Genomic DNA, 16,220 nt, shown 5'->3' on the forward strand with positions numbered 1-16,220 from the left:
CCTTCTAAGCCACAGGAACATCCCTGAAAAGGACCAGTGTACAAGAAGAGAAAAGACATGCATGGGGGAAGTACAGATAACTAGAAAAAACTACCATATTGTTTGTGAGATAGACACACATATGAAGGCACATACATCCATACACATTTGTATATTCTGGACTTAAGTTTACAACACACTTCAATTGCCAAGATATACACCTGGAGGTCAGAAAAAGACAATTTGTGTGTGTGTGATGATCAGTGACCTAGAATTGAGAATGAGGTCAGTGTGCATTTAGTCATACGTCTCCTCCCTTGTCCTAAGAGGACACAATTATGGCCTGTGGCTGTGACACAGCGGTGGTAAATGTAAGAAAGGCTCATATCGCTTCTGTTATGTGCTCTCAGGTAGCCTTGCTATCTTCATTATATTAAAGGGATGGATACATTTAGCGTGGACCTATAATTTAAATAACTGGCAATTCACTAACTATTTAAGTGCAAGTGGCAGAAAACATATTTATTTTCTGGCTTCAAACTGCAATAGAGTCTTTATAGTTCACACCAGATTTGGAACCTGTTCAGAAACACTTAAATTAATGAGATATTACCTATATCTGTTTCTCAATTGCTACAGTCATGCCACTCAGTGGAAGTCACTTTTTTTGAGACCCTGGTAGATCAAAACTCAGCTCAGGGGCACGTTCATCTAATTGGTAAGAATGGCACACGATGGATTCAAGCAGTTTCTTTCGAGAACTCTGCGTAATGCACACTTGCTCTATATTTTTAAGCTGGGGTTATATGCTTAACTAATGGGTGGCTGGGTTTTTATGCTCATTGACATCTTCTCACACTCACTTCCTTCCTAGTCAGTTTACTTTGCATGTTTTTCCTTTGTACATAAACTATGCATGAAAGCTCAGCAGAGATTGGCTAACTGTAATATTACACTAAAGAGAATAGGCATGTGAGTAGTGTCCGATGGCCCTTCATTGTTATGGGTGAATGTCTTATGCACGTTCTCATAACATTACAGAAGATTCCCGTCTAAGCCAGTTAGCGACTGTATCACGTTCCGCTACATTTTCACACTCCAGGTAATTTAAAAGTTTGCTTTCCAACACAGCCTTTGGTGTGAAGTACTTATAACTGTAACAGTATTCCATTCAATATTTTTACATTTAGATATTCTTCCACCACTGAGAAAAAATAAATAGAATAATAAAATACAGATATGTAATACCAGTTTTGCAGTAGTCATTATTTACCATAAAACATTCTTGTGTTAGAAAGATATAAAGATGCTATCTTGGGTTAGGGTTCCCTACCTCACTCTACCCTGTGATATCAGAAAATATCAATACAAAAATTTGGCAAGTTAAATGACAAATTTTTTGTTCTTAGCTAAAGAGCAACTCTGAGGTTGATATATTGTGATCAGTTACAAGAACAAGTTTCATTTTGTTTTTATTGATCCCTGTAATAGGAGAAAAGGATTTTCTTCCTTGAAAGCCCTTTGATGACGACATACTTACTTTTACATCCTGTATCTAGCAAGAGAATGTTTTATTTGATTAAGAAGAAAGGGGAATGGAGAGGGGTCAATGTAATTTGTGGAGGGGCAAGATAATCGGTTCATGTAGGAAAAATAAAATCCTCAATCAGCCATTTTTCACTCCTCAAACCCTGTCAAAGATTTTGGCCCAGCAAGTATCATGCAGACATCATGGGCTTCACTTAAAGTTCAAGGCATAGACTTCCTTAGTTGCATTTCCAGCCTGGAGCCTGCTGGCTGCTGGGAGAGGGGTGTGGAAGAGAATTAGGAACATGTGCTATTCAGCACAGGTTCCCCAGGGTGGAACCCAGATCCCAGTTACTGAAGAATCACTTCTATTGGGTCCTGAAGGAGCAGGAAGGGGCAGGCAGGGCTTCCCCAAGGGATGGAGGTCTTTGATTTTAGATCGAGTAGAAGACTCCTTGCCCACCCAAGACTCCATTCCCCCATCCCACCAGATCCCACAGCACACGTTTCCATTTTAAATCTAGTGCAATGAGGCAGGAAGAGTTTTGTAATAATTAGGAAGCAAATTTGAATTAAGCTCGTATTCTCTTTTCTTTTGCTCTGAAGGCCAAAATTCTGCCCAATTTGTCAACTCCAAAGGAAAAGACAACTAATCCTTCTAACAGAAATCATCAGGATTTCTTAAAGCGTAAAAATGAATCAGAGAGAGGGAAGAAAGGATTTCTGCATGAAAGTTAATTTTACGATATTGCAGCATAAATTGTGACCTGGCAGTTCCTTCTGTGGTTTAATAGAACTGGCAGCAGGCACCACGACTTAAGCAGACTCTGTATAATGAGAAGCAAAGACAAATCGGTGTGAAGGACAGGAAGAAGGGCATTACTGCTTCCCTCCTGCAAGATTAAAAATAGTAAAATATTGCAAGCAGAATTTATCTAAAGGGAGATACTATCTCAGAAAGAGAGAGGGAGAGAGAGAGAAAAAAAGATTTTAAGAGACCGCCGTAGCCCAGTGTCTGATGAACAAAGCTAGAGAGCCTGGTGCTGGCATTTGAAAGAAGTCTGTGAGGGTTGACCATTCTCCTTCCAAAGACCTGGTGGCAGGTAATTTTTGACATTATAATTTTGAAACGGGACAATTTTCTAAAACATAATTAGAGTGAAACGAGCATGCTACTCCTTCTGCACTGTTAAATGCAGGCAAGAGACTTGGGTGTACTAAATAAATGAGAGAGTTTATTATCTGAGGACAAGAGCCAGCCTCGGCTGCCAAACGGGCAGGTGACTTCCTCAAAGAGCTCTGTCCTGAGGAGCCCGAGCACGTGTGACGGGTCTGCTCTGAGCTCTGTATCCACAGGAGCTAGATCAGAGCAATTTCCAAAATTACACAGGGCATGCAGCTTCTAAATCTCCTAGCAGAACAGCCGTATTATCCTGAGGACTTGCAATAACAGGAATTATATGCAATTTTCTGATAATGACTCCATTAATGAGAGTCACTGCTGACAATACAATTTGTTAAACATCACTGGATTCCTAAATCTTACATTCTGTCACTCTGAAATCCACCGCCACCACCACTGCCATCACCATCATGGCTGTCATCATCATCGTCTTCATCATCAGCCTCATCATTGTCATTATCACCAGCTGCAGCCGAATAGCTCTGGACGTGTTTAGGTTCAACAATATTATCTTTTCTTAATTTCACTAACATTTATAAAGGGGGGAAAAAGCATGTCTTTACCTATTCAAGTATCAGTTTTGTATTCAATGCATTTGATTTCTCCTTTGAGAAACTAGGACCAAAAATTAATTAAATTTGGAAAATATATAGCTTAACTTTAAATTGTCTTTTATATCGAGGGAAACAGCCTTGGCAATTAGGTGCTTCAAATGAGCACCAGTAAATACCCATTACTGTATGTCCTGACATAGCTGGACATCGAATAGAACCTATAGCTCATGGTCTATCTGATTTCCTAATTGGGAGCAGCAACTGCATCTAGTGTTTCGAACCTGAATTAATTAACCAAAACAGATTAAATTGTCTTTGAGCTATTCAAGGGACTGACACCAAAGGCAGAAGTAAATGAGGAAAGGACTATTTCACTCATTTTTGAATCACAAAGGTCAGCTTTTTTATGTAGCAGATGATTAGAAAGCCTTCAAAGGTGAAAAGAAACTCTAAAACACACAAATGTTATCTGCTTTTCCTTCAGCCAGCTTGCCTTCTAGTGGTAAAGGCTTCTCCCAGGACACACACCTTTGTCTTAAGAACTTCTATCTACCAAATTTGCTCAATCAATGGAGGTTTTTTTTTTTTTTTTGTCTAGACATGAACTGTCTCTTGAGCTTTATCCCCTCATTATTCCCAAAGCCACCACCAACTCCGGGTCCTTGTAACAAGTCCTGGATTCCTGCACTTGTCTCCACAGTGGCCACACTCTCTACTTCCTCCTCCTTCCAGCTCAGAGAGGGAAGTAGACCAGACTGACACACTGACAGCATTTCACCTCATTGTCCCTTTGCTCAAGAAAATGCCATAGCTGTCTCATCGCCCGGTGACCACACTGTAAGCTCCCTCCCTGGCTTCCGGGGCTTGTTGGAAGCTGGGCTCAGAGTGACAGGGTTTGAGCAGGTTTCACACCAGGCTGCTGTGGACATGCTGTTTTTGCTCAGGTTAGACCAGGGCTTCTGGTCCCTCCTGTCATTTTGGCTCTCTTACTTTTCCCCCATATCCATCCCGTGAAACATACACACATGCAGACAGAATGTTTCATTCCTTTGTGTGAAACGACTGTTAATTTTGGAGAGATGAAAGAAGGGACAAGGGAGGGAGACAGGGAAATCATTCTTCCTTTCCTCCACAGTTTGCTTCTTCTTCATTTGAAACCAACATATTGCCTCTCTGATAAATACCTGAATGAGAGAGTGTCAGCTCCTCACAGATATATATTTGGGAACTGGAATTTAAAATTATGTCTTCTTCTTTTTTTTTTTTGGAGAATCAGCTTGAGAAGTGACCCTTAAAAAAATCTCTCTGGATATTTTGTTAAGCTTCTATAGATGACATCCATTATGTTCTTCAATACCATTCATATTTTTAAGAACAAACCTGTCAAAATGAATGTTTCCCTTAATTTGTAGCAAAATCTCTTTTAAAGACATTGTATTTGATTATATATATGAAATCTGCCTTTTGCTTTGATGGCCAGACAACTTAGCTCACATTTGATTCTCATTTTCTGTAGCTTCTAACCCACGGGTTTTGAAACTATTCTCTCTGAAACCCACCCCATTTCTTTCATTACTCAGCTTTTACTTCATGCCCTCATTTAAACATTTTGCATTACGTTTGTACCCTTAGAATCCATCAGAAGCTGCCTTCTTGTAGCGTCTGTGAGGAATCTAAAGGATAAATCCCCACGCTGCCGTTGGTTGGTTGGTTTTTATTTTGACTGCAGGTCAATTCTGCTGTTCTTGTTGTTGCTTTTGGTTTTCTTGAAAAACACAGGGCGGGCTCACTGAAGAGCAGTAACAGTGACCCCCACCTACTGATCACCTTTGTGCACTCAACCCTGTGCCAGCAATTTGATCACATTATTTTATAGAGTTTTCTCAAAAACCCTGAGACTCAATATATTTTCCATTTTACAGGTGCAAAAATTGAGACTTTGTAAAACTAGAATGCTCTTCAAGAGCTGGTGGGAATATAAGAATGGTACAAGCATTTTAGAAGACAGTCTGGCAGTTTTCTAAAAAAGTTAAACATATGTCTACCACTCCATGTCTCGATACTTATTGAAAAGGTACGAGAGTATATATGTACACACATTTGTGTATGAACAATCTTTGTTCATAGTAGCCCCAAACTGGAAGCAACACAAATGTCCATCAGGAAGTTGATGGATAAACAAAATGTGTTACATCTGCACAATGGGAATGCTAGTCAGCAATTGAAAGGAAAGGAACATGGATGCACAGAGTCACATTGATGAATCTCAAAAATCAGTATGCTAACTGAAAGAAGCCTGATGCAAAAAATATATATATAGTGTAAATTTTATGTATTAAAAATTCTAGAAAATGGAAACAAATCTATAGTGTTTGAAAGTAGAGCAGTAGTTGCTTAGAATCAGGGGTTGACGAATCAGAGGGAGAAGAGAGGATGGATGGAAACAAAGCACAGGAAAATTTGGGAGGGAGCAAGTAATGTGCTGTACCTCGGTTGTGACACTGGTTTCACTGAGTATATATTTCATTGGCTTCATGGGTGTATATATCTGTCAAAAGTCATGAAAGTTTATACTTGTAATGGGTGAAGTCTACTCTATATAAATCATGTGTCAATAAAGTTGTTTAAGAGAAACCCTGCAGCTTTGTGAGTCTGAATGAGTTGATTAAAGTTCCATAGCTTCATAGCAGACTTAGCACCACAAAGCTCATGCTCTTAGCTACTCTGGATTACTGTCCTTAAATTGTTCATCATTATATGATATAATTATATTTTTTCCTTGAAATTTTCCTTAACTGTTTGACATAAGAAAGTATGAACTGTAAACTTATTCAAGGCAATGTGAACATAAATAGCATTCGTATCTTAGGGCAACTTACAGTATGTTCTATGCATGGTAGATGAGTGTGTGTGCACGTGCGTGTCTGTGCGTGATATGAATAAGCCAGTTGACTACTGAACTACATACTTGACTCATTAATTGATGAATTATTGAGTTTTTTTTCCCAAGTATGGCCATAATGATATTTCTTCTTTTACATATGACCTCTATTAAGAATTGATCTGATTTCCCTTCTCTTGAATCCGGGTGGATCTGTGATAGTTTCATCCAAAGGAGTACAGGAGAAGTATTGCTATGTGACTTTCAAGGCTTCATCACAAGGGATATTGCAGCTTCTGCCTTGTCCCCTGGAATAGCCACACTTGGAGTTTCAAGGTGCCATGTAAGAGGTCCAGCAGAACTGAGGTTGTTAGGCTGTGAAGAAGGCAAGCCACACAGAGAGGCCACATCACACTGATTGGCACCCCAATTACTTAAGTCAGCCCAGCCAAGGTACCATCCATGTGAGTACACAAGCCTTCAGATGATTCTGGTCCCCAGCTATTATGTCAGTCCCACCTTTGTGCCTTCCCATCAGAGGGCCTAGATGTGAAGGAGCAGGGATCAATAATTCTCATTGAGCTCTGTCTTAATTCCTGCCTTCCAAAGTCTGTGACCAAAAAAAAAAAAAAAATATATATATATATATATATATATATTATTTTAAGCTGCTAAGTTAATCATTATAAACTTAAAGCATCAATTTAATACCATAAGTGGGGTTCTACCATTGTAAAAACTTAAAATATACTCTATTGGCTTTGGAACTGGGTACCTGGTTTAAGCTAAAAGGTCCTTTGATTTTAGTTATGCAAGTTTTATATTTTATATTTATTCATCAATAAATTATATTAGTTAAAACAAGAAGGAACTTGAGAAGGAAGATTGGAAGGCAAGGCTGTTATGACAGGGAGGAAATTGTTACTGGAATGTGGTAAATAAAAGACCTCTTGTTAGGTAGCGATAGAGATTTTCGTAAAACCATTATATGTGTTGATGTGAAAAATATAATATTTACTCAATGGATTTGACTGAAGAAATACTCAGGCAGTTTTTGAAAGTACCTACTGATTTCTTTTAGCTGTGTATAAGAAGATACAGAGAGGAGAGAGAAAGAGGGAGATGAGCAAAAAAAGAAAAGAAACTGTTTTCAAGTAAAGTGTAGAGGAAATATAATGGAATTAAGACTTGCTGGGCTCAAAAAAAAAACACTATTTTTCGCCCCCTGTATTTCAACAAAATTTTTTCATAGATTTTATTTTTAAAGCACTTTTAAGATCACAGCAAAACTGAGTGGAAGGGGCACCTGTTTCCCACATTCCTCATGCCCTCTCGAATGCAAAGCTTCTCCCAGTACCAGCATCCCCACCGCAGTGGAACATTTGTCACAACAGACGAACCTTCATTAATGCATCGTAATTACCCAGAGTCCGCAGTTTACGTTAGGGTTCACTCTTGGTGTTGCACAGTTTATAAATTCAGACAAATGTATTGTGCCTTGTATCCAACCTTATATTATCAGATACGGTAGTTTTCCAATTTGCTAAACTTTCTACTCACTATTAGGATGGATGGTGACTTTCCTTATTCTTACCTGCCAGACTGGAATCAGGAAGTCCCTAAGGGTCCAATTTTTTTTTTTCAAAGTCAGGACCATAGGGAAAAATAAAACTGAGAGTGATATCAGACATATACCTCAGGATAAAGAGAAAGCAAAGATGTAACTGTTAAGTCCTTTGTTAGAACCTCAGAAAGATTTGATAAAAAGATTTCATCAACCCTTTCAATTAAATAAATGGCCTCCTAAGGATCTTTGGGACATCTCTTGCTTAGCCTCTCTTAACAACAGACTTTCGAAGAACTTGAAAGGCATTACACCACAATTGCCTCATAAGAAGCCCAAGGTGAGAGAAGGACTTATCTTTATGAGAATCGTAGATAGGAATTTTTTTTTTGTTTGATGGAATGGATTATAAATGGATACATTAAATATCCACAGAGTTTTTAGGGGTACTTTTAGAATCAGTTTGGGTCAGAAGAGACAAAGTACAGGATGAGAAAGAAGACTTTAGATACCACCCCTGTCAACCTTTGACACACTGGAAGCAGGCAGAGAAATCTACTTGCTTGTAAACTTAGGCTATTTCTTATGAAAAGAAAAGAAATGTTGGCCCAAAGGATAAAACCAAGAATCCAAGATGTAGAACTAAGCGTCACAGCAAGTAGCTTCCTGGGTGGAGGACTGCACCTTATTCCAGGAACAGACATGTGCCCAGCAGAATGTTAGAGCTGCTGTGAACAAGAGACGGCTGCGTGCATACCATAGACTGTCGACAGCAATTATCTGGGTCTGCCCCGCTGTTGTATTCTGGGTGTGAATGCATAAGATGATTTTTTTTCCTTTTAGTTTACAGTTCTTCAAATGGAGAGAGACAGTACTAAATGCCTCACTGTACCTAGACCTCATTTAAATCACAAGATCGTAAAGTTTGTAATAGGATGAGACTTTGGGGTCTTGGAGGAGGGATGGCAAAAATAAACAAAGCTGTACGTTAATTAAAGTGGCGAAAACAGATTTTATTCAGTCACTGCTGCCGTTAGGGAGAAGAGCGGGGCTCCGTTCCCCTGCGTGCAGATGTGATGGGATGTTTGAAAGGGACAGTGAGGGGGAGGAGGAGAGAGCAGGGGCTCAAGTGGAAACCTTCAGTGGGTTGCTCACTGTAAATGTGATTAGGCCAGCCGTCCCTGCTAAGCTTGCAGCTACTGAAGTGAGGCCTCTGTCCTCCCACAGAGACTGAGAGACAGAGGCCCTGTCCTTCCTGAAGTTCACGTTTCAAAGGAGCCGCTTCTTTTAAGGTCCGTGAGAAGGACACTCCTGAGTTGTGAGAGACGCCTATGCGTCTCAGAGGAAGACGGGAAGGATTCACCACTGTAAGCCTTTTACAATAGATGCTGTGAGAAAGCGAGGTTGGGGCTGCACCTTCAGGTGTTGGCTAGGACAAACAGTAAGTCCTCTTGGCAGCCTTGAGCTTTCAAAAGCAGGCGCTCGGAGGGAGGGCTGGGGTCATCCTAGGGACACAGCCGCGTGCTGCTTTCCCGGGCAGGCGCTTTAATGGAAGGTGCGGTCATCTCAGGACACAGCCTTAGGCTTGGTCCTCTCTTAATGCAGAAGTCTGAATGGAGTCATGCTGTGCCGAGAGCTCCACAGTGCTCGGGGGTGAGTGTATTTTGTATGTGAGAGGAACATAAATAATTTATGGCCAGAGATAGGGTTGGGAGTTTTACAACATAGCCTGGAAAATCTCTGATACTGTACTATCAGGAAGGGGTAAAATTGCCCTTCTCTTGAATCCGGGTGAGCTAGAGACTGACTAACAGGGCGTGGCAGGAGTTTGCCACGCAGTTCCAAGGCCAGGTCATAGGGTCTTTATCTACTGGACCAGTCATCCTTGGCAATCTAATCTTCCATACTAGAAGAGTGAGGACAATCATTTCCAGAAAAATGGAGGATGGAACAGATTAGAGACTCCAGGATGGTTACTTGGTATGAGCCACGAAGGGGTCAGTTGAGGTAGAGGTCACTTGACCAGTATTGGTAGAATGAATAGAGCCAGATTAAATCAATGAATTAATGAATGGGTCCCTTCAGAGTGGATGATAATGTCTGTATCTGAATTGGAGCAAAATTAGAATTAAAATAAATTTAAATAATTAATGATAAATTCCTGGATGATACATTAAAACATGACAAGATAATGGATCTGGTTAGGTGATGGTCATGTTAGGACGTCTAATGCTATTTAAAATCTGTCTACTGAAAAGGAAAAAGGTCGATTTGTCATGAACAGAATAGAATTATTTTGATTCATAGTCATTATTGTCATCGTGTAAATATTTGTTGTGTGAATGGACACCTCCCTTTCATGCACTGTGCACTAAGCCTTATGAGGAGAGTGCTTTCATGCATCATCCACCTGAATGGTAGCTCTTATTTAAAAGCCCATCACGTAAATGAGAAAATGCATGAATTTGCCCAAGGAAAGAGGTTTAAGACAGATTTTAGTAAGTCTTTACTGTGACTTTTAAAAAATGTTTTCTTTCAGAAAACACATTCTGTTTTTTAAGTATAACAGTTATTTTAATTGATACAGTTTACTTTGGAAACTTACATCCTGAAAAGACAGTTAAGTACATTTCCTTAGATAATTGTACACTTCACTCCCTCAACATTTTTATGGCTTAACACAACCTATCCTTCCCGATGGGATCTTCCTTGAACGCTCCATTTGAATTGTATCCCTATTCTTGGCATTCTCATTCTCCTTTAGCCTGATCTAATTTTTTTCCGTAGCAACGATTACCTTTTAACCTACTACCTAACTGACCTACATTTGACGTGTGTTTCCCAGCTCTGGAGTGTTCAGTTCACAGCCAACTCTTTCTCCCTTCTTTGGGGACTGGTTGTTCTTACTGTTTGCTTTATCCCTGCTTTGTCTAGATTTCCTCCAGTGTTTCTATTTCCTTGATCTAATTTTCCACTCTTATCTCCTCCAAAATATCTTTTACAAATAAGTAAGTAAATTAATTTGAAAGGAAAATCTCCCTTTCAATGAAGAGAAAGTATGGAACAGGGTAACTTTCAGTGCTTTTCTCTCCCTAGTTTTGCAAACCCTTCAATTACTTTGTACAATATAGTATGGCACAAACCCACATCTACCAGAGACATTCCTTGCCCTCTCAGCCCCCATCACCCACCCTCAGGTTTCATCAGCCCTTAATGGACATATGTTTACTCACAGTACCTTTGTCTGTCCCCCACCCCGCCTTGTTTTCACGGTTACTCTATTACTGTTATGCTTAGTGAGTGGCCGTGTTTCCAGCTCTTAGACACTATCCTCAAACAGGAACAAATGATGCAAATGATCCAGAAAACTCTATGTGTCTGGTTTACTCCAAATAGATAAATGCTTATTTCCTTTTGGAACAAACTGCTAATGTGTACATTTCAGAGTACGCCAAGTTAGTACAAGAGGATATTCTCAAGGGAAGATAACGTTGGAGATGGAGATCAGTGAGACTAGGGACACTTAACAAACAACAAGTCAAGCTTTCAGTATAAATTAGAACCTCAGTTTCTGAGAGCTTCAAAAATATGAACACTGATAGGAGCGGGCAGTTTTGTTAGGAATCCAGAATGCCATCCACATAGATGCGAGCTCTCATTCTGTCTCTCAAACACACACACGTATCACCCCCAACACGAAGGAAAACACAGCACACATGAACATACAAAAACAAGCTTACAGAATTAATAATAATAATAATAATAATAATAATAATAACAATAAAAATAATAAATTCCTTTAACTAGTAAGAATATTGCAGTTCTTTCAGAGAAAAATAAATAACTCAAATCCTAGAGAATTCTTTGGATTGGTAGCAGTTTCATAACAAGATTTTCTTATTTAATTGTATCCAATTTTATTAAGGTATTTCTTACTGTTTCAGTTATTTTTCATCAGCCAGTTTTGATTCTAATTTCTCTTACTGTCATTTTTTTTTTGTTTGTTATGCACTTTTATTTTTCATAATAAATTTTAGTATTTATTACACTTAAAATAAATGCTTAAAGATGACTACCTTCTTTCATTGTTATATTCTCATCTGATTCTCTCTTCCAAATAGAAATAAAATTTGTTTTATCCATTCATGAAAAACAAGATAAAGATAAGCAAGTAAAAATGCCTATTGGGTTTCCACGGGACTGTGCTCAATTTCTAAAATACTTCAAATACAAAATAGTAAATTATAAAAATCTCTAATCTACTAATATACTAATAATTAGTAAGCTGAAAAAGGGAAAAACACATTCCAATGCAAAATAATTTGATAAAGTTTAACCACTCTTGACAACAAAAATTCATGTTGAAATATACATTACTTATGTCAGGTGATAAAGTTGATGTATGTTAAATCACGAATCCCTTCTTTTACTTGCAGAGAAAAGTCCTAAGCATTCCTTTGCAAATAGATACAAAAATCATTTCTAGTCTCATTATTCTTGTGAATTCTTTTTAAAATTTTAATTGTAAGAATAAAACATGGAAAAGCTAATGAGGATAAATATCTAAAGAAAGATTTGAGTAGCACAATATGTTCAATTACTGTAAAAGAATGAGCTAGAGATGTGCTGTGTTTTGCAAGGGGTTTAGTATTTCAGGAAGTTCATAAGATACATATTCCAAAGCAATAACCTACTAGAAGAAAAAAGGAAATAGATATTTTACACACATTAACAACAAAAATGTAAAATGTATAAAAGTGGCCTTAATAAGAGGTGCATGAGAACAATATAAATGCAACTGTTAAAAGGAACTGCAAGTTGCCAAAGACAGCTGGAACAGCCATGTTATTTAATGTAAAAGCCAACTCTATGATGCCTTTGTATTTTCCCTGAACTCCTTTACAAAAATGATGCAGAGAACACTTAAATAATTAGTTATTATTATTATTCTGTAGTTTTTGTTCTCTCTCTTTTTTTTAAGAATTTGTATTATTCATAAGTTAGACACCCACATTCTTTTCTCCATGACTTAATGTTTGGTATTTTCCTTTATTCTTTCTACTGTTTTTCTTTATTTCTTATTGTTCTTTTTGATGCTTCCAAAGATTGTGCTAATTGTTCTAGTGCATATTTTTTTTGTTTGTAAAAATGCATTGCTTTCTCTTGTTGAATACTGCCAAAGCCTTCTTTTGTATCTTTAGGATAGATTTCAGAGAATCTCTAAAATCATCTTGGATATAGTGTAGAAAATCTTTCCAAGGTGGAAGTTAGCTCTGATCCATCCATTCTTGAACTGTTACTCTTTGGTGCTACAAAATATTTTTCTTTTGCAAATTGATATTCACTTTAAGGTTTAATTTACACCCGTGTCCTTGTGAATACTCTGTGATTTGTCAATGTGAGCATTTGTTTGTATCAGGTGATACTGATGCTGGTAGAGTTCAATGATAGTAAGCAGCCTGCTGATATTTCAGAAATCCTTGGTTAATTTTTTCCAGACTTTTTAAAGCCTTCTTCTAACCAAGGTAGCTGTCCTTTAGCAGGGAATTCAAGCCCACTGCTGAGAATATCACTCAGGCTAGAGTCATAGTGCCCATAAATGATAAATTCACTATAGGTTCATCATGGAATGGCTCGATAATCTGTGAAAATGATGCTCCTAGCAAAAAAGTAAGCCATAAATAATTCATTAACCTGATATACTTTAAAAATTAATGCAAGTTAAAATTCAAGAATATTTGAATGATAATACTAGCAGAGAAAATTCAATGACAATCATTTTATTCAAAATGAAGTTACTTAAAGAGAAAAAAATAAGAAAGAGATTAAAAAAATAAGATTAAAAACCTGTTTTAGAGATGCCTAACAAAACTGAGCAGAATGTACGAGATAATAGCAAAACACAAAATCAGTTATCAGATCTGATGTATATAAAAATAGAAACCTCAGACATGAAAAACAAATATGGTTTTGAATGCAGGAATTGTGCCAGGAATACTAGCATGCCAATTAAGAAAACAATGTGTTTCTGGAATATGACCGAAATAAGACACCCAAACCCAAATGATTTCAAAGAAGAGGTAAATAAAAGATTACTGATGCTGCTTGTACAACATCATAGCATCCTGCAAATATAATTTCTGGATAATATATTTTAAAGAAAGTAACCAATAATTAGTGGGTAGTATATAAAAGTATCCTGACAAAGAATCCTAATTAGGATATGCTATTTCATTTCGTCAAAATCATCATCATTTTTGTCCTAATGAATTACTGTACTCAGCCCAGATGGTTCCCTCAGAAATGGAAGGAAACAGATAAAGAGGAATAAAGTAAACCCAATTTTATATAAATCAAATCACTAACTATATAAATAAGTGAAATTGTATTTGTACAGGAATTAATAGATATCAAGGAGTTCTAAACCACCTATCAGGTACGATTGTAGGCTATATCATAATTAGATTATGTTCCCTTCAGTTTGTTTTAGAAAAACTACTTTATATATTTCTTTTCATCCCTCACTACCTAAACGTTCATTGCACTATCAGCACTGTCCTTTTTGATTTTCTCCAGGATTTTTTCAAATTTTTAAAAATAACTATTTATTCTGATCTCTATAAGGGCCTTCCAGGAGTGTCTGGAAGAAGACAAAGATTTCCTAGAAGTGGTGATTATGCTCAGTTGTCCTTGGCCTGGGGAAATATTTTATCACAATGTGTTTTTCTCACTAATAAGCTGAATTAGTAAAGTTTCAGCCAACAAGCAAGATAGGGGAAAAATGCCTCTGGTCAAGCAGCAGTTTGCATTCTGGAATGCGCCACATGAAATCCACAGTTTCGTGGAATCTGTAGGATGTAGTGATAGTGATGAATATTTTTCTCTGTGTCCAGTACGTGCTCAGTTAAGGGACTCTTACATCACTTAATAAATTGGTTGCTACAAGTAACCCAGTTCAAATTCCTGAGGATCGTCTGAAATAACATGTACTAAGTTTCCGCACTGAGGCAGTGGGCTGCAGGTAAGTGGAGCGCAGGTGTAACAGACACCTGTCCAGGGCCGCTGGGTGCCTGCTGTATTCTGCATCACGTACACGTTCACCTGATGCGTGTGAACATCTTCTTAAAATCTAATGGGGAAGGTAGGCAAGGACACGGGTTTATACGGTGGTGCTGCTCACAGTCTCACAGGGGGAGAAGATCAATGGAAACATGATTTCTGGGGCACAGAGAAAGGCCTGTGACTTTCCAAACATCTCTTCAGCTTCTTGCTCATGTTTCAAATTCCACAGCCTTTGCAGCTCTTTAACTAATCTCAACTGAACATGACCTGGAATTTTACTTTATTTTTTTCACACACTAGTCCTTTGCTTCCTACACCACTCCTCTGACATCCAGCTCAGAACCCGTTCCTGGTTTTGACTTTCCTCCTTTCATTTGAGTATTGTCCATTTCTATTGCATTTTCACACCTATTTGTTTAGGCTACTGTATCGTATGTGGGTGGATAAACACCTTCTTTTTATGTGTGCTTTTCCCTTATTTCTTCTTGCAAAATGGGCCCACTAGATAGGAACTTTGATTTAATAAATTATTTCATGCTTCTTAATTCTTATAATTTTTAAAAAACGATATGCAACCACATACTCATTCCCCAAAACTACTTAGTTTAGTGCTAAGAGATTAGGTTTAATCATTGTAGGTAATAGTTTCAACATTTTATTGGTTCTATAATTGTAATTGAACTGTCTAATTTTTATTCAGTTGATATGTGTGTCTTATGTTTCACTCTAAATAGGACACGAGGTTTGCAATGCTTTTAGGAAAGAATAAACAAATAAAGTACTAATGCTTAGCTTATAATTAGTTTGATGTTTTCAGTGCTTAATTTTAAAATAGCATTGACTTTGGATTTTGTAACTCTCATTATTCGACTGTTCCACTAAAGAGTTTTCAAGTTGGTGTATTGTGTACTTCACAGTGTGAATGGATTCAATCAGATTTTTTTTTTCTGAAAAGAGAACTGGAGTGAGATATCTGAGGGCATTAATTCCTTATAGGATGAGAAAAAAGCACAGGAAGAAGTGATGGAGGTTGAGGAAGTTGGAGGGAGGACCCTTGTCATGGGTTTCCCATTTCTGTGGAGGGAGGTAGAGGACACACTCAGACTGGAGCATCTCAAGCTGTCCCTTCTCTTGAAAATTCCTCTCCTTTCCTTCTTCTTGAATCAATCCTCCTCGTTCTTAAAGACCTGGTTTAAATGTAGCATTCTATTTCAAATCCTTCTTGACTCCCTTTTCTCCTCCATTTACACATCCTTCAACTGAATACACTGAAAACAATTGAATGCAGTACAGTATTGTCAGTTCTTATCGCCATAGAGATAATCCTGTGCTTTATTACTTGCATTTGTTTTTACTTCTCCAATTTAAAGAAAGTAGAGGAAGAACAAACATCCATTGAACACTCATTAGCTATCGAGCACCATGACAGTTACATTTTGTATATTGCCTTTATGAAAGCCTTGTGAGTTA

Source organism: Vicugna pacos, chromosome 15 (genome assembly GCF_048564905.1).
Source record: "Vicugna pacos chromosome 15, VicPac4, whole genome shotgun sequence".
Taxonomy (NCBI): domain Eukaryota; kingdom Metazoa; phylum Chordata; class Mammalia; order Artiodactyla; family Camelidae; genus Vicugna; species Vicugna pacos.